Source organism: Lissotriton helveticus, chromosome 2_1 (genome assembly GCF_964261635.1).
Source record: "Lissotriton helveticus chromosome 2_1, aLisHel1.1, whole genome shotgun sequence".
In the NCBI taxonomy this organism is placed as follows: domain Eukaryota; kingdom Metazoa; phylum Chordata; class Amphibia; order Caudata; family Salamandridae; genus Lissotriton; species Lissotriton helveticus.
The window spans coordinates 505844716-505866855 of record NC_136059.1 but is presented as its reverse complement, the minus strand read 5'-3'; positions in this window follow the sequence as shown (position 1 = coordinate 505866855).

Below are 22140 nucleotides of genomic sequence, written 5' to 3'. Positions count from 1 at the left end.
CGGTTGTGGAGGAGCAGGAGGCACAACAACTGGGGTTTGCGCAGCTAAAGGTTGCGGAGGTGCTGTAGCACTCTGCGCATAGGGGGGTGGCGAACTCAATAAATGTGACATGAGGGGATCTTTTTCAAGTTCTTTTGCTGCATCTTGCTGAAGAGGCGGCAAAACTGGATAACATTTATCGATTACCATTTTACGTTGCCTGTGCAATGCTCGCTCATCTGTTCTTCTTCGTTATCTTTAAACTGCATAGCAGCTTGCATTATCGAGATACCCTTTTCTTTCTTATTTCTCTTCTCTAATTTAATTTCCTTCAGTTTGGCTTCCTTTCGCCATAGGCGGAAAGAGTCAAACATCGCCGGACGGGCTTTCTTCTTAAAAAGTTTCACCTCGAGATTATCTAAAACCTCCGTGTCAAAGCTACCATATTGGGGCCATTTTAAAACACCATCCTTTCTGGTGTATTTGATCCATACTTCATTATATGTGATGGGGCCTACTCAATGTTTCACATACAGTTCATAGGTTGGAGTTCCAACCGGAGGAACCGGACACGAGTCCTCCAATCGGGAATCCCTAACTATTACAACCAAGACAACACAAATTTCCAAGTCTGCTAAGACCAGGCATCTTCGCTCTCTAGTCTAGCTTCAAACTTCAAAGGATTATCGATTACGATAGTCTCGTGAATACACGAGTCCCTCGGCTTTGGTACTTGCAAGTTCCAAATCAAAGATCCCAAGGGGATACCTAAACTAAGGACTGGGAGACGCTCCACTTATACTTAACTGAGGTATCGATGACGTCACCAGAAGACTCGTCTATCGTTTCGCTCTACCAATCATCAAGGGTCCAAAACAGGGAGATAGTCAGGGCAGCAGTCCTTCATAGCCGTCGGTAAGCGGGGAATCTCGCAGCAAAGACTTTCGGACCACGTCGACATGCAGGGGTCGATGAAGTGGCGGCCTTCCTCCAGAATTTTCACACGAAGCTCCTCACGAACCTCTGGGCGCCAACTGAAGTACTGGGTTTTTCAGAACCGGTACTGAACCGGTAACCCAGCGGTGCCAGGGACAGCACCCTAAGACTTCGGGTCCTTCCTGTTTCAGACTACAGAAACACAGAGTCTTCTAGGTGAAGTCAAGGATCGAATTTATTGGCTGCAACCAAGTAACAGGTATCCTAGAAGTACAACACGGTGTATATTCTCAGGAGACTGCTCAAACTTACAAAGCCAGCCTTCTCTTTTTATACAAAATATTACGCTTTAGGCAAACATTCTTTGTTTTACAGTTGATCATTCACATATTTCCACTACAAAGAAAAAGCAGAGTCATGATGACAAGCCCATATTTCAGTTTGTTCAGCCCACAATCAATTACCCGGCAAGGCCCAGTATTTTCATCAGATATCGACGGATCCCCAATAAAAACGGGCACCTCCTCCTCGTAAAGCAAGTCATAAAGTAGGAAACAGGGACAGGTGTGTGCAAGATTAGAAAGGGCTTGTGTGCGATGAAAGGTTTATGACATGTTGTGCCCTGATACTATCTCGTTCGGCCACTGGGAGAGGAACTGACCGAACAGGTTTGGCCTTGGGCAGTGGAGTCAGCTTGCCCAGGTCGTAGAGAAGTCAGAAAAGGTGTTCGTGTCCTTCAGGATCGGGTTTGGCCTTAATCATTGGCCTATGTGAGGGCAACTCACAAAATGGCTGCCGTACACAAAATGGAACCCGAGGGTTCAGGACGAAAACTGCGATTTCAAGGTGAAATCGTCACTCGAATATGACGAAAATGCTTGTGCATAGTGTACTAGCCATTCTCGGTCTTCTGATATCAAAATCGTCATGATACGATGATGTTTATAACATGGGTCCAGAATTTCAAGTACTACAGAACTCTCGGCATACTCTTACAGCGCTTGCTCGCGGCTCAATTGGTCGGTAGCAGATTGGCTGGGATTGCCTCCTTCACACGGTCGTGCTTTCCGAATTCCAATACGTTGCCCTGGATTAGTCTCAGTTCGCGGCCTGGCAATGACGTCATAGAGGCCAAATGTGATTTAGGTTCTGGGTCTAAGACGTTTGAGCTGGGGGTCTGATCCTTTTGAAGTGCCCACTCCTCATTTCTGCCCTTCCTCCAGAGAACAGTCTGTCACATCAGGAGCGACTCTAAATCAAATAGACCCACAACACAGGCTATTAGAGTGACTAGAGGTTCACACCTAGATGTCAGCCACAGTGTTATGGGCATCAAAAGATTCCCCCTAAGTCCCAGCTTTACTCTTCTAATTCTATTTTCAGACCCAACTTTTTCCTAAGATGTGCCCAAACAACTTTTTAGTGACCTCTTTCAGAATCAAAGAGCACATTTTGAAGTGTACCAAAGAGCCTGATTCTTCCTTCCTCCTGGGTGTGTCCACCCAGCTCTCAGGAAAGCATCAAACAAAAAATGTGGTCCTCCTCCTTTGAGGAGTAGTGGGAGAGTGTTGATTGGTAAGCGAGGCAAGAAGGACCCATTTATGAGGCCTGGGGCTGCCCTCGGAAGCACAAGAAGATATGGTGGGGATGGTGTACCCACTATGGGCTGTCTCTGTAAGGCTATAATTTGGTTGGAGGACTGTCGGTGTTCAACAATCAGATCCCGGGGAATGATATTCTTTGAGTGTATTTAAATGTGTTTGAAGCTTAGTATTACTAAATTCAATAAAATGTGGCATTGGCTGTGTCATAACGCTTTTTTTCCTTTTTTTAATAAACACCTTAACCCATGTTGCACAGCAGCTCACGAGCTGGGGTCGTATGAGTGTTAGGTTTTATAATACAAAGATTTCCCCAATATTTCTCACTTCCAGTCATTAAAAGCGTGTTTCAGTAATGAAAAGATCACCACCTCACCTGACATAAACTTCAAGTTAGTGTTTACTGCACTCCTCATATTTAGCCTAGATGCCTTTATTTATATAACTGGCTTAGGACATCGGCACCACAGCTCTTTGCTGATTCTTCTAGGCACTCTCATCCACGGACACTCAAGCACATGCCTCACAACCAACATGCTACACACACATTTCAATTGAACACACAAACGCTTTTCGCTGATTTGCATATGGCCATGTCTGAACTGGGGTGGTGTGGAGTGCAAAAACCCGATGGATTTAGGCCCAGATCTCTGTACTGGGGTGAATGTATGACATTGTTCTGCATTCTGTCCACCAACTGTTGGTTTTGCATTGGTCACCCCGAGTGGGATGGGTATGCTCAGACGTGAGTCCCATGCTCTCCACACCACTGGAGTCAAGCTATCCTGGCTGAAGACGGCTGATAGCCAGGAACCGGTCCTAGGATGCTTGATTCCGGTCCAGAAAAGACATGACTTGGCAGTTCGGGCTGGACTGTTCCCATGAGGCACAGGGTCTAGGCTGATTTGCATATGGCCATGTCTGAACTGGGGTGGTGTGGAGTGCAAAAAAACGATGGATTTAGGCCCAGATCTCTGTACTGGGGTGAATGTATGACATTGTTCTGCATTCTGTCCATCAACTGTTGGTTTTGCATTGGTCACCTTGAGTGGGATGGGTATGCTCAGACGTGAGTCCCATGCTCTCCATACCACTGGAGTCAAGCTATCCTGGCTGAAGACGGCTGATAGCCAGAAACCGGTCCTAGGATGCTTGATTCCGGTCCAGGAAAGACATGACTTGGCAGTTCGGGCTGGACTGTTCCCATGAGGCACAGGGTCTAGGCTGATTTGCATATGGCCATGTCTGAACTGGGGTGGTGCGGAGTGCAAAAAACGATGGATTTAGACCCAGATCTCTGTACTGGGGTGAATGTTTGACATTGTTCTGCATTCTGTCCATCAACTGTTGGTTTTGCATTGGTCACCCCGAGTGGGATGGGTATCCTCAAATGTGAGTCCCATGCTCTCCACACCACTGGAGTCAAGCTATTCGGGCTGAAGATGGCTGATAGCCAGAAACCGGTCCTAGGATGCTTGATTCCGGTCCAGGAAAGACATGACTTGGCAGTTCGGGCTGGACTGTTCCCATGAGGCACAGGATTAAGGCTGATTTGCATATGGCCATGTCTGAACTGGGGTGGTGTGGAGTGCAAAAAAACGATGGATTTATACCCAGATCTCTGTACTGGGGTGAATGTATGACATTGTTCTGCATTCTGTCCATCAACTGTTGGTTTTGCATTGGTCACCCCGAGTGGGATGGGTATGCTCAGACGTGAGTCCCATGCTCTCCATACCACTGGAGTCAAGCTATCCTGGCTGAAGACGGCTGATAGCCAGGAACCGGTCCTCAGATGCTTGATTCCGGTCCAGGAAAGACATGACTTGGCAGTTCGGGCTGGACTGTTCCCATGAGGCACAGGGTCTAGGCTGATTTGCATATGGCCATGTCTGAACTGGGGTGGTGTGGAGTGCAAAAAAACGATGGATTTAGGCCCAGATCTCTGTACTGGGGTGAATGTATGACATTGTTCTGCATTCTGTCCATCAACTGTTGGTTTTGCATTGGTCACCTCGAGTGGGATGGGTATGCTCAGACGTGAGTCCCATGCTCTCCATACCACTGGAGTCAAGCTATCCTGGCTGAAGACGGCTGATAGCCAGAAACCGGTCCTAGGATGCTTGATTCCGGTCCAGGAAAGACATGACTTGGCAGTTCGGGCTGGACTGTTCCCATGAGGCACAGGGTCTAGGCTGATTTGCATATGGCCATGTCTGAACTGGGGTGGTGCGGAGTACAAAAAACGATGGATTTAGACCCAGATCTCTGTACTGGGGTGAATGTTTGACATTGTTCTGCATTCTGTCCATCAACTGTTGGTTTTGCATTGGTCACCCCGAGTGGGATGGGTATCCTCAAATGTGAGTCCCATGCTCTCCACACCACTGGAGTCAAGCTATTCGGGCTGAAGATGGCTGATAGCCAGAAACCGGTCCTAGGATGCTTGATTCCGGTCCAGGAAAGACATGACTTGGTAGTTAGGGCTGGACTGTTCCCATGAGGCACAGGGTGTCATGATTCCCGTTCCTCACTAGCCTTACATGCACATATATGCAGGCGTAGTTTTCCCACTCTAAAAACCCACCCCTGTCCCGTGCAACCAGCACGCCAGTGATATTTTAGTGTATGATTGTGTAACACTCTAAATGTGTATTGTTACAGTGATTTGTGCTCTTAATGATATATTTGTATTTTCATGGTTTCATTTGTTTTTACCAAGTGCTTGTTGGAATCATTGCCGAGTTTATAGAATTATGAGCCAAGCAGAGATGTACAATATGGCCTGAGAGTTGTAGGTAAGAATGCAGAGAAAGTCAGCAGACTTGTGGTCGAGACGGGAGAGAGCTCAGAAAGAGACCGGAGATGCCGGTTCAGCGCGCACGCTGGAAAAAACGGCACGCATGTATTTGGCGCGCGATGCGCCAACCTTCCTTGGGTGTGGCTGGGTGTGGCTTCACTATAAAGGCCACACCCAACGTAAACCGGCGCTTTGCCTTCTGCCTTCGCCGCCCTTCAGAGGTGTCCCCTGGAGGATCCTAGAATCCAAAGACGACGGCCTACACTTCGGAGTTCGAAGGTCTTCATCCTTCGCGCGCACCACCTGAAAAGAAGAAGAGAGACTTTTAAAAGCTAAGTTACAGTTATCTTCTTGTTTGTATTATCTGGCGCCCAACGCAAGCAAGCTACCAGTGAATTATCGAACTAAAGACTTACCTGGAAAGAATTCAAGTTTTTGAACTCTGTAGAAATTTTAAAGGAAAAGAGCAAAGTTACAAGGACTTCTGGAAAAGGGATTTAGAGACTTTGAGAATTATCAAAGAGAAAGAGTAAATGTTATTGTTGTTTGCCAAATTGTCTTTTTGTTTTAACATTGTACATACTAGGGAGTGAAGGCGAAGAACGGCATGGTGAGAAGTCAGAGTAAGTGAAAGATAGTTTAAGGGGAGGCATTGAGTAATGCAAACAATATAGCAAGACAGTAACTCATCATTCCTCTTTAAATAATTGTTTTACAGAGAACAAACACTGATCAAGCAATCTTCTGCATCATCACTGACCTTGCCCAGCCTACCCCCTTCACGACGACAACACGGACGCGACGCCACATCTTAACCAGTCGCAGGTAGGACTCTTCTAAAGCACAGTTAAACCTTTAGAAACCTGATAGGGGTAAATAGACAGTATTAGAAATCAGTTTTTACAAAAGTTCTCCTTATTGCTTCGCAGGTCGACAATCAAGGAAGCAGGTAGCGTCCACGATCCGGCCTACCTCCCTGATTTCTATTTAATTACCTCAGTGTTATAAAACAGTCACTAGGTGTTGCCTAGAATTTGGGGAAGTTGGTCCATAACGTCTCTGCGAAACCTTCTACAAGCAACCTACAGGTAAGGGTGCTTGTAACCTTGTCAGAAGGCAAAGCCCACGACGATATTTTCGCCCAGACGTTATGGATCCTTCCATCACAAGTTCCTTGCAAGACATAACAACCTTGTTAATGGCTATTCAAGCCGAAAACGCAGCCCTTCGTAGGGATATCACAGATATTCAGAGTAATATGCAATCTAGTTCAAGCCAGTGGGGCTTTCCCCCAACACAAAAATCAGTACTGAAACCAGCTAGGTTTCAGCCAGGGTTTCAAACCTTGCACTCTGGTCCCAGTTCTTCCACCACTCCAACTCAAATTCAGGTAGTGACTCCAGTGACAGTACCTTTAGCACCTCCCGAACGCTTTTTGGGAGATAGTAATAAGTTCTCGATCTTCTTAAATCAATGCCATTTGCATTTTATAGCTAAGCCAGCAGCATTCCCAGATGACTCCTCTAAGGTAGCCTTTATTCTGTCATACCTAGGGGGGGACGCAGCCCTTTGGTCTGTGCCAATTGTAGAGCGCGATGACCCGATGCTATATAACCTTAGACTTTTTAACAACACGATGAAAAAGTTATTTGCCAAGCACGTTTTTGTCCAGTCCGCAGACCATGAATTATTACATCTCAAACAAGGGTCTTCGGATTTATTACATTACATTTCCCAATTCAATAGACTCGTTATTGAGTCCCGCTGGCCTGAAGAAAAAAGAGTTTCCCTTTTTTACAAGGGGCTTAGAGACGAGCTAAAAGACATGGTCACACAGATCTTAGACCCACCAGACGCCATCGAAGATTTCATTGACTTAGTAGTTAAGTTAAATCATCGGCTTTTAGAACGCAGAGGAGAAAAAGGTAAAACAGAAATTAAAGTGTTCTCTTTTAAGGAAAGATACAACAGTGTTAAGCCTGAAAGCTCGTCAAAATTGGATTCTGCAGTAGAACCTATGCAAATAGGCACAATTAAAGGGCCCCTGAGTAAGGAGGAGAGGGACAAGAGAAGAAAATTGAATCAGTGTTTATATTGCGGCAAATCAGGTCATTTCGTCAAGGAATGTCCAGTTCGCCCAAATAAACCTAAAAGTAAGAATTCTGAGGTATCTTTAGTACAGCAGTCGGAAAACTAACAGGCTCGACTAATCAGGAGGTCAGATTGTCGAGTGAGTTATCTAGCTTGGCCTCAATAACCCCTGAGATAGCTTCCCATCATCTTAGTATAACTGTTACTTTGCAATCTGGAACAGAAAAGGGGAAGGAATGGACTGTTGATGCTTTGGTTGATTCAGGAGCTACAGGCAATTTCATAGATACCATGTTTTTGAAGAGGTTAGAGTTTAAAACCAAGGCCAAACAACACCCAGAAGTGGTCAAAGCAGTAGATGGTAAGGAGTTATCATCGGGACTGATCCAATTTCACACCGAAACTCTGTTAATGACCTGTTTACATAAACACAAGGAGGACATAACCTTTGACGTCATAGATGCCCCTCAATTCCGCTTAATTTTAGGCATACCTTGGTTAGTCAAGCATAATCCTAAGATAGATTGGGTGGAAAGAACTCTGTTATTTGACTCAGAGCATTGTGTATCTTCTTGTCTGACGACACCAGATTCCAAAGTGTTGATCCTAGGAAATAATTTTCCCCTGACTTCAAAGAGCATACTTTTGCTGGAAGGAATTCCAGAAGAATATTCTGATCTCCATGATGTGTTTGACAAAAAAAAAGGCCAACACTCTACCCCCTCACCGGGATTTCGATTGTCGAATAGATTTGGTACTGGGGGCTACATTGCCATGTAGTAGAATTTATGCTCTCACCGAGAAAGAAAACGAGCACCTAAGAGAGTACTTAGATGAATATCTGGCCAATGGATTTATCCGACATTCGAAATCTCCAGTATCCTCCCCCCTCTTTTTTATTCCAAAAAAGGGAGGTGAGTTGAGGACATGCATCGACTATAGAGCCTTAAACAATGTTACCATCAAAAATAGATATCCTCTTCCTTTGATCCCGACACTTTTGGACCAATTAAAAGATGCCACGATATACACTAAATTGGATTTGCGAGGAGCTTATCATTTGGTTAGAGTTCGCAGTGGAGACGAATGGAAGACGGCATTTCGTACTAAATTTGGTTTATATGAATACCAGGTCATGCCATTCGGGCTCTGTAACGCTCCCGCAGCTTTTCAATTTTTTATAAACGAGGTTTTGAGAGACTTTTTGGATATCTGTTGCATAGTGTACATAGATGACATTCTCATCTATTCTAAAAACACCACAGAACATGTACAACAAGTAAGAGCTATTCTTCGAAAACTACTCGACAACTCCTTGTACATTAAGCTGGAAAAGAGTGTCTTTCACACCACCAAAGTGGACTTCTTAGGATATGTCCTGAGCCCAGATGGTATAGAGATGGATCCTAAGAAAATTCAGGCAGTTTTAGATTGGACCAGCCCTTCTTCAGTCAAACAGGTACAAAGTTTCTTGGGGTTTGCTAACTTTTATAGACGCTTTATATGTAATTTTTCGCAATTGGTAACCCCAATCACTAAGTTGTTGAAGAAGAACACAAAATTTGACTGGAATAGTGATGCTGAAGAAGCCTTTCAAAATTTAAAGAATCATTTCACTTCGGCACCTGTATTAATGCACCCTGACCCTTCCAATCCATTCATTGTAGAGGCGGATGCTTCACAGTTTGCTATTGGAGGCATTTTGTCTCAAAGACACAAAGAAACTGGTCAAATGCATCCAATCGCATACTACTCAAGGAAGCTAACTCCTACTGAACAGAATTATGCCATAGCTGACAAGGAATTGTTAGCCATAAAAGCAGTCTTCGAAGAATGGCGCCATTACTTGTTAGGGGCAAGACATCCAATAACAATTTATACAGACCACAGGAATCTACAATTTTTACGTTCAGTGAAAGCTCTCACTGCTAGACAGTTAAGGTGGACAATGTTCTTCAATGATTACAATTTTGTAATTACTTATCGTCCCGGAAGGGAAAATCTAAAGGCAGATGCATTGCCACGTTTGGGGTCTGTAGAGGAGAAGGAGAGTTCTCTTAAAGAAGTTCGACCTGTATTACCTGAGGCTTGTTTCAAGGTGGGAGTGGTGGTTACTGATGTAGTAGAAGACATTAAACAAAGAGTTCAGGAAAAGACTTTTCAAGAATGGAAAATTTTGTATCCTTTAATGCAAGTTAAAGAAGGTTTAATGTATTTGAATGAACAAATTGTTGTACCAATGCTGGAACTGCAAAAAAAGGTGATACAATTACATCATGATCCTCTTATGTGTGCACATCCAGGAGTTGCTAAAACCAGTCAGTTAATCAAAAGAAAATTTTGGTGGCCTACCTTGTTGAATGATGTAAAAGATTATATTGAGACTTGTGTGGTTTGCATTCAACATAAAACACAACATCAAGCACCTAGTGGTCTTTTACTTCCCCTCCCAATTTCGCCCCAGCCTTGGCACACGATATCGCTGGACTTTATCGTGGAACTTCCTGAGACCAAAGAGGGGTATAACACTATTTTGACAGTGGTAGACCATTTTTCTCGAATGGCTCATTTTATTCCGTTAAAAAACATCCCTTCTGCAAGAGATTTGACTCAAATCTTCTCTAAAGAAATAATTAGGTTGCATGGAATTCCCTCTGTAATTATTTCTGACAGAGGTCCACAATTTGTCTCTCACTTTTGGCAAAATTTAGGAGAAACTTTGAACATGGACATTCGCATGTCCTCAGGTTACCATCCTCAGACGGATGGTTTAACTGAAAGAACGAATCAAACCATAGAACAGTTTCTTAGGTGTGCTTTGGCAGAAGATGAAAGAGAGTGGTCGGATATTTTGTGGGTTTTAGAATTCGCTTTCAATAACTTAGACAATTCCTCCACCAGTCTGTTACCTTTCTTTTGTACTTATGGTTTCCACCCTAAAAATGTCCCAGAAAAAGTATGTATCCCTTCAGTCATACCATCATTGGAGGAACACATTACTAGATTGGTTCATGTTCAGAAGCAGGCTCAATATCACTTAGCTCAAGCGAAAGAAAGCCAAAAAGAATCAGCAGATTTACATAGAAAACCATCACCAGAATATTCAATCGGAGATAAAGTTTGGTTATCTACAAAGAATTTGAGAATGACTATTTGTAAAAAATTACGTCCCAAATTCATTGGCCCATTTGTGGTAAAAAAGATAATAAATCCTGTCAGTATTAAACTCACCTTACCCAGTAGGTATAAGTTTCATCCGGTGTTTCATGTGTCATTGATCAAACCTTGTAATCCAATGACTAGATTTAAAAAAAATCCACCACCCATTCTTATTGATGGTGTCCCTGAATTTGAAGTTCAAAAGATTGTAGATGCAAAGAGAGTCCGAGGGAAATTGTTTTACTTAATACATTGGAAAGGTTATGGTCCTGAAGAACGAACATGGGAACCTCTTTCCAACGTCCAAAATTCTGCTCGATTGATCAGAAATTTTCATCTTCGTTATCCAAATAAACCGAAACCTGTTCCACAGATTTTGGGAGGGATCTTGAGAGGGGAGTACTGTCATGATTCCCGTTCCTCACTAGCCTTACATGCACATATATGCAGGCGTAGTTTTCCCACTCTAAAAACCCACCCCTGTCCCGTGCAACCAGCACGCCAGTGATATTTTAGTGTATGATTGTGTAACACTCTAAATGTGTATTGTTACAGTGATTTGTGCTCTTAATGATATATTTGTATTTTCATGGTTTCATTTGTTTTTACCAAGTGCTTGTTGGAATCATTGCCGAGTTTATAGAATTATGAGCCAAGCAGAGATGTACAATATGGCCTGAGAGTTGTAGGTAAGAATGCAGAGAAAGTCAGCAGACTTGTGGTCGAGACGGGAGAGAGCTCAGAAAGAGACCGGAGATGCCGGTTCAGCGCGCACGCTGGAAAAAACGGCACGCATGTATTTGGCGCGCGATGCGCCAACCTTCCTTGGGTGTGGCTGGGTGTGGCTTCACTATAAAGGCCACACCCAACATAAACCGGCGCTTTGCCTTCTGCCTTCGCCGCCCTTCAGAGGTGTCCCCTGGAGGATCCTAGAATCCAAAGACGACGGCCTACACTTCGGAGTTCGAAGGTCTTCATCCTTCGCGCGCACCACCTGAAAAGAAGAAGAGAGACTTTTAAAAGCTAAGTTACAGTTATCTTCTTGTTTGTATTATCTGGCGCCCAACGCAAGCAAGCTACCAGTGAATTATCGAACTAAAGACTTACCTGGAAAGAATTCAAGTTTTTGAACTCTGTAGAAATTTTAAAGGAAAAGAGCAAAGTTACAAGGAATTCTGGAAAAGGGATTTAGAGACTTTGAGAATTATCAAAGAGAAAGAGTAAATGTTATTGTTGTTTGCCAAATTGTCTTTTTGTTTTAACATTGTACATACTAGGGAGTGAAGGCGAAGAACGGCATGGTGAGAAGTCAGAGTAAGTGAAAGATAGTTTAAGGGGAGGCATTGAGTAATGCAAACAATATAGCAAGACAGTAACTCATCATTCCTCTTTAAATAATTGTTTTACAGAGAACAAACACTGATCAAGCAATCTTCTGCATCATCACTGACCTTGCCCAGCCTACCCCCTTCACGACGACAACACGGACGCGACGCCACATCTTAACCAGTCGCAGGTAGGACTCTTCTAAAGCACAGTTAAACCTTTAGAAACCTGATAGGGGTAAATAGACAGTATTAGAAATCAGTTTTTACAAAAGTTCTCCTTATCGCTTCGCAGGTCGACAATCAAGGAAGCAGGTAGCGTCCACGATCCGGCCTACCTCCCTGATTTCTATTTAATTACCTCAGTGTTATAAAACAGTCACTAGGTGTTGCCTAGAATTTGGGGAAGTTGGTCCATAACGTCTCTGCGAAACCTTCTACAAGCAACCTACAGGTAAGGGTGCTTGTAACCTTGTCACAGGGTCTAGGCTGATTTGCATATGGCCATGTCTGAACTGGGGTGGTGTGGAGTGCAAAAAAAAGATGGATTTAGGCCCAGATCTCTGTACTGGGGTGAATGTATGACATTGTTCTGCATTCTGTCCATCAACTATTGGTTTTGCATTGGTCACCCCGAGTTGGATGGGTATGCTTAGACGTGAGTCCCATGCTCTCCACACCACTGGAGTCAAGCTATCCTGGCTGAAGACGGCTCATAGCCAGAAACCGGTCCTAGGATGCTTGATTCCAGTCCAGGAAAGACATGACTTGGCAGTTCGGGCTGGACTGTTCCCATGAGGCACAGGGTCCAGGCTGATTTGCATATGGCCATGTCTGAACCGGGGTGGTGTGGAGTGCAAAAAAACGATGGATTTAGGCCCAGATCTCTGTACTGTGGTGAATGTATGACATTGTTCTGCATTCTGTCCATCAACTGTTGGTTTTGCATTGGTCACTCCGAGTGGGATGGGTATGCTCAGACGTGAGTCCCATGCTCTCCACACCACTGGAGTCAAGCTATCCTGGCTGAAGACGGCTGATAGCCGGAAACCGGTCCTAGGATGCTTGATTCCGGTCCAGGAAAGACATGACTTGGCAGTTCGGGCTGGACTGTTCCCATGAGGCACAGGATTAAGGCTGATTTGCATATGGCCATGTCTGAACTGGGGTGGTGTGGAGTGCAAAAAAACGATGGATTTATACCCAGATCTCTGTACTGGGGTGAATGTATGACATTGTTCTGCATTCTGTCCATTAACTGTTGGTTTTGCATTGCTCACCCCGAGTGGGATGGGTATGCTCAGACGTGAGTCCCATGCTCTCCACACCACTGGAGTCAAACTATCCTGGCTGAAGGCGGCTGATAGCCAGAAACCGTCCCTAGGGTGCTTGATTCCGGTCCAGGAAAGACATGACTTGGCAGTTCGGGCTGGACTGTTCCCATGAGGCACAGGGTCTAGGCTGATTTGCATATGGCCATGTCTGAACTGGGGTGGTGTGGAGTGCAAAAAAACGATGGATTTAGGCCCAGATCTCTGCACTGGGGTGAATGTATGACATTGTTCTGCATTCTGTCCATCAACTGTTGGTTTTGCATTGGTCACCCCGAGTGGGATGGGTATGCTCAGACGTGAGTCCCATGCTCTCCACACCACTGGAGTCAAGCTATCCTGGCTGAAGACGGCTGATAGCCAGAAACCGGTCCTAGGATGCTTGATTCCGGTCCAGAAAAGACATGACTTGGCAGTTCGGGCTGGACTGTTCCCATGAGGCACAGGGTCTAGGCTGATTTGCATATGGCCATGTCTGAACTGGGGTGGTGTGGAGTGCAAAAAAACGATGGATTTAGGCCCAGATCTCTGTACTGGGGTGAATGTATGACATTGTTCTGCATTCTGTCCATCAACTGTTGGTTTTGCATTGGTCACCCCGAGTGGGATGGGTATGCTCAGACGTGAGTCCCATGCTCTCCACACCACTGGAGTCAAGCTATCCTGGCTGAAGGCGGCTGATAGCCAGAAACCGTCCCTAGGATGCTTGATTCCGGTCCAGGAAAGACATGACTTGGCAGTTCGGGCTGGACTGTTCCCATGAGGCACAGGGTCTAGGCTGATTTGCATATGGCCATGTCTGAACTGGGGTGGTGTGGAGTGCAAAAAAACGATGGATTTAGGCCCAGATCTCTGCACTGGGGTGAATGTATGACATTGTTCTGCATTCTGTCCATCAACTGTTGGTTTTGCATTGGTCACCCCGAGTGGGATGGGTATGCTCAGACGTGAGTCCCATGCTCTCCACACCACTGGAGTCAAGCTATCCTGGCTGAAGACGGCTGATAGCCAGAAACCGGTCCTAGGATGCTTGATTCCGGTCCAGAAAAGACATGACTTGGCAGTTCGGGCTGGACTGTTCCCATGAGGCACAGGGTCTAGGCTGATTTGCATATGGCCATGTCTGAACTGGGGTGGTGTGGAGTGCAAGAAAACGATAGATTTAGGCCCAGATCTCTGTACTGGGGTGAATGTATGACATTGTTCTGCATTCTGTCCATCAACTGTTGGTTTTGCATTGGTCACCCCGAGTGGGATGGGTATGCTCAGACGTGAGTCCCATGCTCTCCACACCACTGGAGTCAAGCTGTCCTGGCATGAAGACGGCTGGTAGCCAGAAACCGGTCCTAGGATGCTTGATTCCGGTCCAGGAAAGACATGACTTGGCATTTCGGGCTGGACTGTTCCCATGAGGCAGAGGGTCCATGCTGATTTGCATATGGCCATGTCTGAACTGGGATGGTGTGGAGTGCAATAAAATGATGGATTTTGGCCCAGATCTCTGTACTGGGGTGAATGTATGACATTGTTCTGCATTCTGTCCATTAACTGTTGGTTTTGCATTGGTCACCCCGAGAGGGATGGGTATGCTCAGACGTGAGTCCCATGCTCTCCACACCACTGGAGTCAAGCTATCCTGGCTGAAGACGGCTGATAGCCAGAAACCGGTCCTAGGATGCTTGATTCCGGTCCAGGAAAGACATGACTTGGCAGTTCGGGCTGGACTGTTCCCATGAGGCACAGGGTCTAGGCTGATTTGCATATGGCCATGTCTGAACTGGGATGGTGCGGAGTGCAAAAAAACGATGGATTTAGACCCAGATCTCTGCACTGTGGTGAATGTATGACATTGTTCTGCATTCTGTCCATCAACTGTTGGTTTTGCATTGGTCACCCCGAGTTGGATGGGTATGCTTAGACGTGAGTCCCATGCTCTCCACACCACTGGAGTCACGCTATCCTGGCTGAAGACGGCTGATAGCCAGAAACCGGTCCTAGGATGCTCGATTCCGGTCCAGGAAAGACATGACTTGGCAGTTCGGGCTGGACTGTTCCCATGAGGCACAGGGTCCAGGCAGATTTGCATATGGCCATGTCTGAACCCGGGTGGTGTGGAGTGCAAAAAAACGATGGTTTTAGGCCCAGATCTCTGTAGTGTGGTGAATGTATGACATTGTTCTGCATTCTGTCCATCAACTGTTGGTTTTGCATTGGTCACCCCGAGTGGGATGGGTATGCTCAGACGTGAGTCCCATGCTCTCCACACCACTGGAGGCAAGCTATCCTGGCTGAAGACGGCTGATAGCCAGAAACCGGTCCTAGGATGCTTGATTCCGGTCCAGGAAAGACATGACTTGGCAGTCGGGCTGGACTGTTCCCATGAGGCACAGGATCAAGGCTGATTTGCATATGGCCATGTCTGAACTGGGGTGGTGTGGAGTGCAAAAAAACGATGGATTTATACCCAGATCTCTGTACTGGGGTGAATGTATGACATTGTTCTGCATTCTGTCCATCAACTGTTGGTTTTGCATTGGTCACCCCGAGTGGGATGGGTATGCTCAGACGTGAGTCCCATGCTCTCCACACCACTGGAGTCAAGCTATCCTGGCTGAAGACGGCTGATAGCCAGAAACCGGTCCTAGGATGCTTGATTCCAGTCCAGGAAAGACGTGACTTGGCAGTTCGGGCTGGACTGTTCCCATGAGGCACAGGGTCTAGGCTGATTTGCACATGGCCATGTCTGAACTGGGGTGGTGTGGAGTGCAACAAAATGATGGATTTAGGCCCAGATCTCTGTACTGGGGTGAATATATGACATTGTTCTGCATTCTGTCCATCAACTGTTGGTTTTGCATTGGTCACCCCGAGTTGGATGGGTATGCTCAGACGTGAGTCCCATGCTCTCCACACCACTGGAGTCAAGCTATCCTGGCTGAAGACGGCTGATAGCCAGAAACCGGTCCTAGGATGCTTGATTCCGGCAGAGGAAAGACATGACTTGGCAGTTCGGGATGGACTGTTCCCATGAGCCACAGGGTCTAGGCTGATTTGCCTATGGCCATGTCTGAACTGGGGTGGTGTGGAGTGCAAAAAAAAATGATGGATTTAGGCCCGGATCTCTGTACTGGGGTGAATGTATGACATTGTTCTGCATTCTGTCCATCAACTGTTGGTTTTGCATTGGTCACCCCGAGTGGGATAGGTATGCTCAGACGTGAGTTCCATGCTTTCCACACCACTGGAGTCAAGCTATCCTGGCTGAAGACGGCTGATAGCCAGAAACCGGTCCTAGGATGCTTGATTCCGGTCCAGGAAAGACATGACTTGGCAGTTCGGGCTGGACTGTTCCCATGAGGCACAGGGTCTAGGCTGATTTGCATATGGCCATGTCTGAACTGTGGTGGTGTGGAGTGCAAAAAAACGATGGATTTAGGCCCAGATCTCTGTACTGGGGTGAATGTATGACATTGTTCTGCATTCTGTCCATCAACTGTTGGTTTTGCATTGGTCACCTCGAGTGGGATGGGTATGCTCAGACGTGAGTCCCATGCTCTCCACACCACTGGAGTCAAGCTATCCTGGCTGAAGACGGCTGATAGCCAGAAACCGGTCCTAGGATGCTTGATTCTGGTCCAGGAAAGACATGACTTGGCAGTTCTGGCTGGACTGTTCCCATGAGGCACAGGGTCAAGGCTGATTTGCATATGGCCATGTCTGAACTGGGGTGGTGTGGAGTGCAAAAAAACGATGGATTTAGGCCCAGATCTCTGTACTGGGGTGAATGTATGACATTGTTCTGCATTCTGTCCATCAACTGTTGGTTTTGCATTGGTCACCCCGAGTGGGATAGGTATACTCAGACGTGAGTCCCATGCTCTCCACACCACTGGAGTCAAGCTATCCTGGCTAAAGACGGCTGATAGCCAGAAACCGGTCCTAGGATACTTGATTCCGGTCCAGGAAAGACATGACTTGGCAGTTCCGGCTGGACTGTTCCCATGAGGCACAGGGTCTAGGCTGATTTGAATATGCCCATGTCTGAACTGGGAAGGTGTGGAGTGCAAAAAAAGATAGATTTAGGCCCAGATCTCTGTTTTGGGGTGAATGTATGACATTGTTCTGCATTCTGCCAATCAACTGTTGGTTTTGCACACAAACACTTGACACATGATATCAAGTTCCTACCCATTTGTAGGTTTACATGCGTAAGCCAATAAGCACTGGGGTGTTGAGTAAAACTGAAACCAAGCTCTAACAGACCTAGCCAATTATGGAAAAGTAGAAGGAATAAGTAGCTTTTCAGCCAGTTAAGAGTGGCGCTGCTCATCTATACTGTGAAATGGTTCATTATAACTGACAAATAGGTGTTCTCTTTTAGAGGTACTATAAGGCTGTTATTAGTTCTGGAATGCATCCATTAAATGGAGACCTATAAAAAAAGGTTCCTACTAGGCGCAGTATGATTGCTTCTTACAAAAAATAAAACATTTTAAAGCTCTGTAAGCACTTAAACACTGAATTCTTTTGCATATTTTGCGTCAATTTATCTTTTACTATCTTATAAAGGGTGTAATACATTTCTACTGTTTATGGCTATATGACCACTCTTAGTGAAAAGGATGTTTAACTCTGTCTCACAGCTTGTGGCATGTTTCATCATTGATTGTTCTTCTATGCTGAAATAAGCATGTAGTAAAATGTCATGTTGGTTTAAAAGATGGATAATTTCAAAAAGGGAAAAATGGAGAATATTACTAAAGCAAACCTTAATTACCCCAATGCAAAATAAAAATCCCGAAACACAGAACAAGGAGTGCTTGATGTGAGCTAGATTATTACAGCAGCCATATGAGATAAATGTGGGTGAACTGTAATCATAGGACGTTGTGAAAACCCAGGATGGCCAGCGCAATCTTGGACTTCCACTGGTCTCCCCACACTTTACATTTTCCCGTTGTCTCTTCAGTTGATTTTGCCGGCTTAAGATGAAAATGTTGTAGTGAGGTTTACACATTGTAGGAAAGTGGATTTTTGAGGCAGTACTCCCCCCCCACCACACATACGTTTTGTCTGGCTTGTGATGCAACTTTGACTGGACTGGGACTGGACTGGATTGGGTCCCTGCTAATGAGGTTCCGAGTGCCAGTGTTCTTTCCCCAAAACTGTACAATTGTTACCACAATTTGCACACAACTGGCTCACAAATAAGTCTCTTGTGAAAGGTACTCATGGTACCAAGGGCCTTGTGACCAGATAGGGTCTTTAAGGGCAGCAGCACGTATTATGCCACCCTAAGCGACCATCACCAAACACAGGCATACTGCCACAGCACCTTGTGTGTTTTGGTGCAGATGTAAGTGAGGAGTCGACCAGGCACACATCCCTGTGTGCCAGGCCTACCAGCACTGCAAGAGGCATAGGTAAGTGACCACTACAGCAGGCCTTACAGCCCTAATGCAGGGTGCCCTATACCTCCTGTGAGGTCATAACTGCATGAGCAGATATGCCCCTATAGTGTCTAAGTTCATTCTTAGACAATATAAGCACACAGTGAAGCCATATTGAGTACATGGGCTCGGAGCTTGTCATTATGAGTTCCACAGCTACCTTGATGGCTTCACCAAATTCCACGATGTTTAGTACCAAACATCTCAGCTTAATAAATCCACACTGGTGCCAGTGTTGGATTTATTAAGAAATGCACCTACAGGGCACCTCAGATGTGCCCCCTGAAATCCTACTAGCTGGCTAGTGTGTCCTCACCAGCCTGCTACCTCTAGACATATTTCTGACCCCTGAGCTGGGAGCCTTTTGTTCTCATGAGTCAGAAACAAAGCATAGAAAGGTAGTTAAACTTAAAGGCTTCCCATCCTTTGTTATGCTGACCAGGGTCTCTCCAGCTAGTGGATATCCTCGTCCTCTGACCAAGACACATTTTTTGCAGCAAGGTCAGCAGGAAAATTATTAAGCAAGAAAGGTGTGTCCCCTCTCGACCAGAGCCACCGCTAACGTGCCCTGAGCTGAAGTGACCCCCTCCCTGCAGAATTCTCCATATGGTTTTGGAGGACTCTAACCAATAGGGTTAGGAATATGCCCTCCCCCAGAAGGAGTTGACATACAAAGGGTCTAGTCACCCTAAAGGTAAGGAGCCCATTGGCTACTACCTTCTGACCCCTGTAACACCCCTAAAAGTTAGTATTTAGGGGCACCCCTGAGCCTTACTCCTCAGAATACCGACAACCTACGAGGAAAAGGACAAAGAAGAGCCATGCAGAATCGATAACTGAAGACATCAACTGACTTGGCCCTAGTCCTACCGGCCTTTCAGCAACCCTCAAAGACCCTGCTAAAGAAGATAAACTCATCTCGCAGACCAATGACCTCCAGAACCCTGAGAGGGCTGCCTGCCTTACTAAATAGACCTATTCCCCCGCAGACAGCGGATCTGTCCAGAAGAAAATCAACTTTAAAGACAAAGTTCTCTGCCTGCAAATCGCAAGACCAACCACATCTGCACCCAATGCCCACAGCCTGAGTCCAAGTGGCCCACTGGTCCAGCAAACGTTCCCCAATGCTCCTGAGCAGGAGTCCACTACAAGGGAACCCTTGCCAGACTCCACGTAAATGTCTGCAGCCTCTGCATGATGATCCCCCCCAAAAGCGGCGCTCCTGAGCAAGACTCCACTGCTGGTGAACCCTTGCCAGACTCCACGTTAACATCTGCAGCCTCTGCACGATGATCCCCTCAACTGCAACCTGCACAGGTAAGCTGTTTTCCGACATCAAAGGACACCCCTTCACCCGGAGCCCCTGGGCTTTGGAGATATCAACCGACTGTGTCCCAATGCTCCAGCACATCCCAGCAGACTTGTGCAGCTGTAAGTTTCAATCGATAGGCCTCCTGGCCTGAACCTTCAGCCTTGTCCAAGTTTGAGATTCTCCATTGGTTTGCATTGGCCGCGTTACACTGTGTTGGCACTCTGCACCCGGCCTCCCCTGTGCCGCTGGAGGTGTAAGTTTGGTGCTGTCTTGTGGCCCCCGGTGCTTACATTAACCGCTAGTGTTTGGGTTACCAAAAAGTGCTACTTTCCTGCAAGTAGTACAAATTCGATTGCCCCTTTCTCCATTAGGTATCATTAGCACCAAATCCTGAGTTTGACTTCTGCACCCGGCCGCCCTAGCGCCACGAGTGGTGCAGTTTTATCACTTACCTGAACCTTACCTGATACTGATTCTTCATCCAGAAACTCAATATCGTAAATCGTTTACTTACCTGCATATTGCTGACTGTTTTTCTCCCATTGGATTGTAGTATGGCCTAAGGCCTGCTTTGCGCGCATGTTATGTTAGCATGGCTTATTAGAAGTTTAAACGCCATTTTACCTTTTTGCTGCTTTTGCACATGACACTGCATAGCTGTTTTTGTAAGTCAGCCTTCACAAAGGTCTACACATGAGAAAAGGTTTTGTTTTCGACATCATTAGACTTACATCGTGCCCTTAGTCTGCACAGTGAGTGCTGAAGCCGTCAAGGTTATCAAAATACGTTAGCTGTTATTCGACTTGTTCGAGTAACGCTTTCTAGACACAACAGTTTGGCAGCTGTGAGCCAACTAAGATTCTGGTGCCCTTATTATCACACACTTGCCATGATTTCACACACTTGGAAGATTTTCTGTTTCCAGGGATACAGAGAGCTTTGGCTGATCCGAATATGATTTACTCTTACTGAGCGGAAAGGTAATGGGGTCCCCCTAACAAGCCTAAGAGACCTTCTTTAGTTTATAATACATAGTTCCTATATAGGGAGGTTGTTGAAACTAGGTGCTATTAGACCTGTTTTCACCATCATTGTAATATGATTTCTCCTTTTGTATTTTATGAAATTGTAACAATGCCGACCATGTTAGTTTTAATCATGTGTCTGCTTATGTTGGCTAAGATACTGCATTTGAGATCACGTCGTTAAAATAAATATTTTAACCTTACCCGTGTCTCTACTTTACTCCTGTTGTGGACTGGTATGAGAGTGTAACGAAAGAGTGTTCTCACTTCCCACCATTCCTGCCTTTGTACTAAGTCGCATGTTCTAGGTTGTCTAATCATTGGTTACTTTGCTATAGGACGAAGAGCTAATGTGACACTGATGCTAGCTGGTTGGGGGTTTTCTAGGTTCTGAGGTGAGTTTCTGGTACAACACAATTCACTTATGTCCTAGGTCTCTGTGCACAGTTCTGTGTATGAGCAGGATCCTTGCAACATGGTGCCACCAACAATGTGGTCTTATTGTGAGACTCTTAAGTAGTGCTTGTATCAGTCCACGACCCCCTCACTATTGTTTCCGGTTGGCAGTGGTGATGGATAAAATCTACCTATAGTTACATAGGTCTTTTCAAGCTTGATAATATAAAAACGAGTTTCTATTCAATTACTACCCAGTTGTGCTTTTTATATTGCATTGTACTTATCTTTCACTGGGTCGATATGACTGCGTCTGATATCTGTTGGAAAGCGGGTTATTGGTAGGGACCAATGTAGGTCTGCCACTTGCAATAAGGCCACTAACACATGATAGGACTCAGCATAGGTCTTAGAAAATTATTCCTTTGCTCAACCCTTGGTAAAGTATCTACAAAATCTTGTACGTCCCTATCGCCCATCTCGGACCCTTCGATCAGCAACGGCTAATCATTTTGTAATCCCTAAAATTAAGATGTAGCGCATGGGTGGCAAATCCTTTTAGTTTCTTGGACCCTCACTCTGGAACACTCTACCACACACATTACGGAATGAGACGAGTTACATGAAATTCAGGAAAGCCTTAAAAACCTGGCTGTTCAACATCTAAAAGACCTGCTTCAAATCAAACTACTGGATCCTTAGCGCCAGGAAACCCTTTGTTGGGTAGCTGTTGCG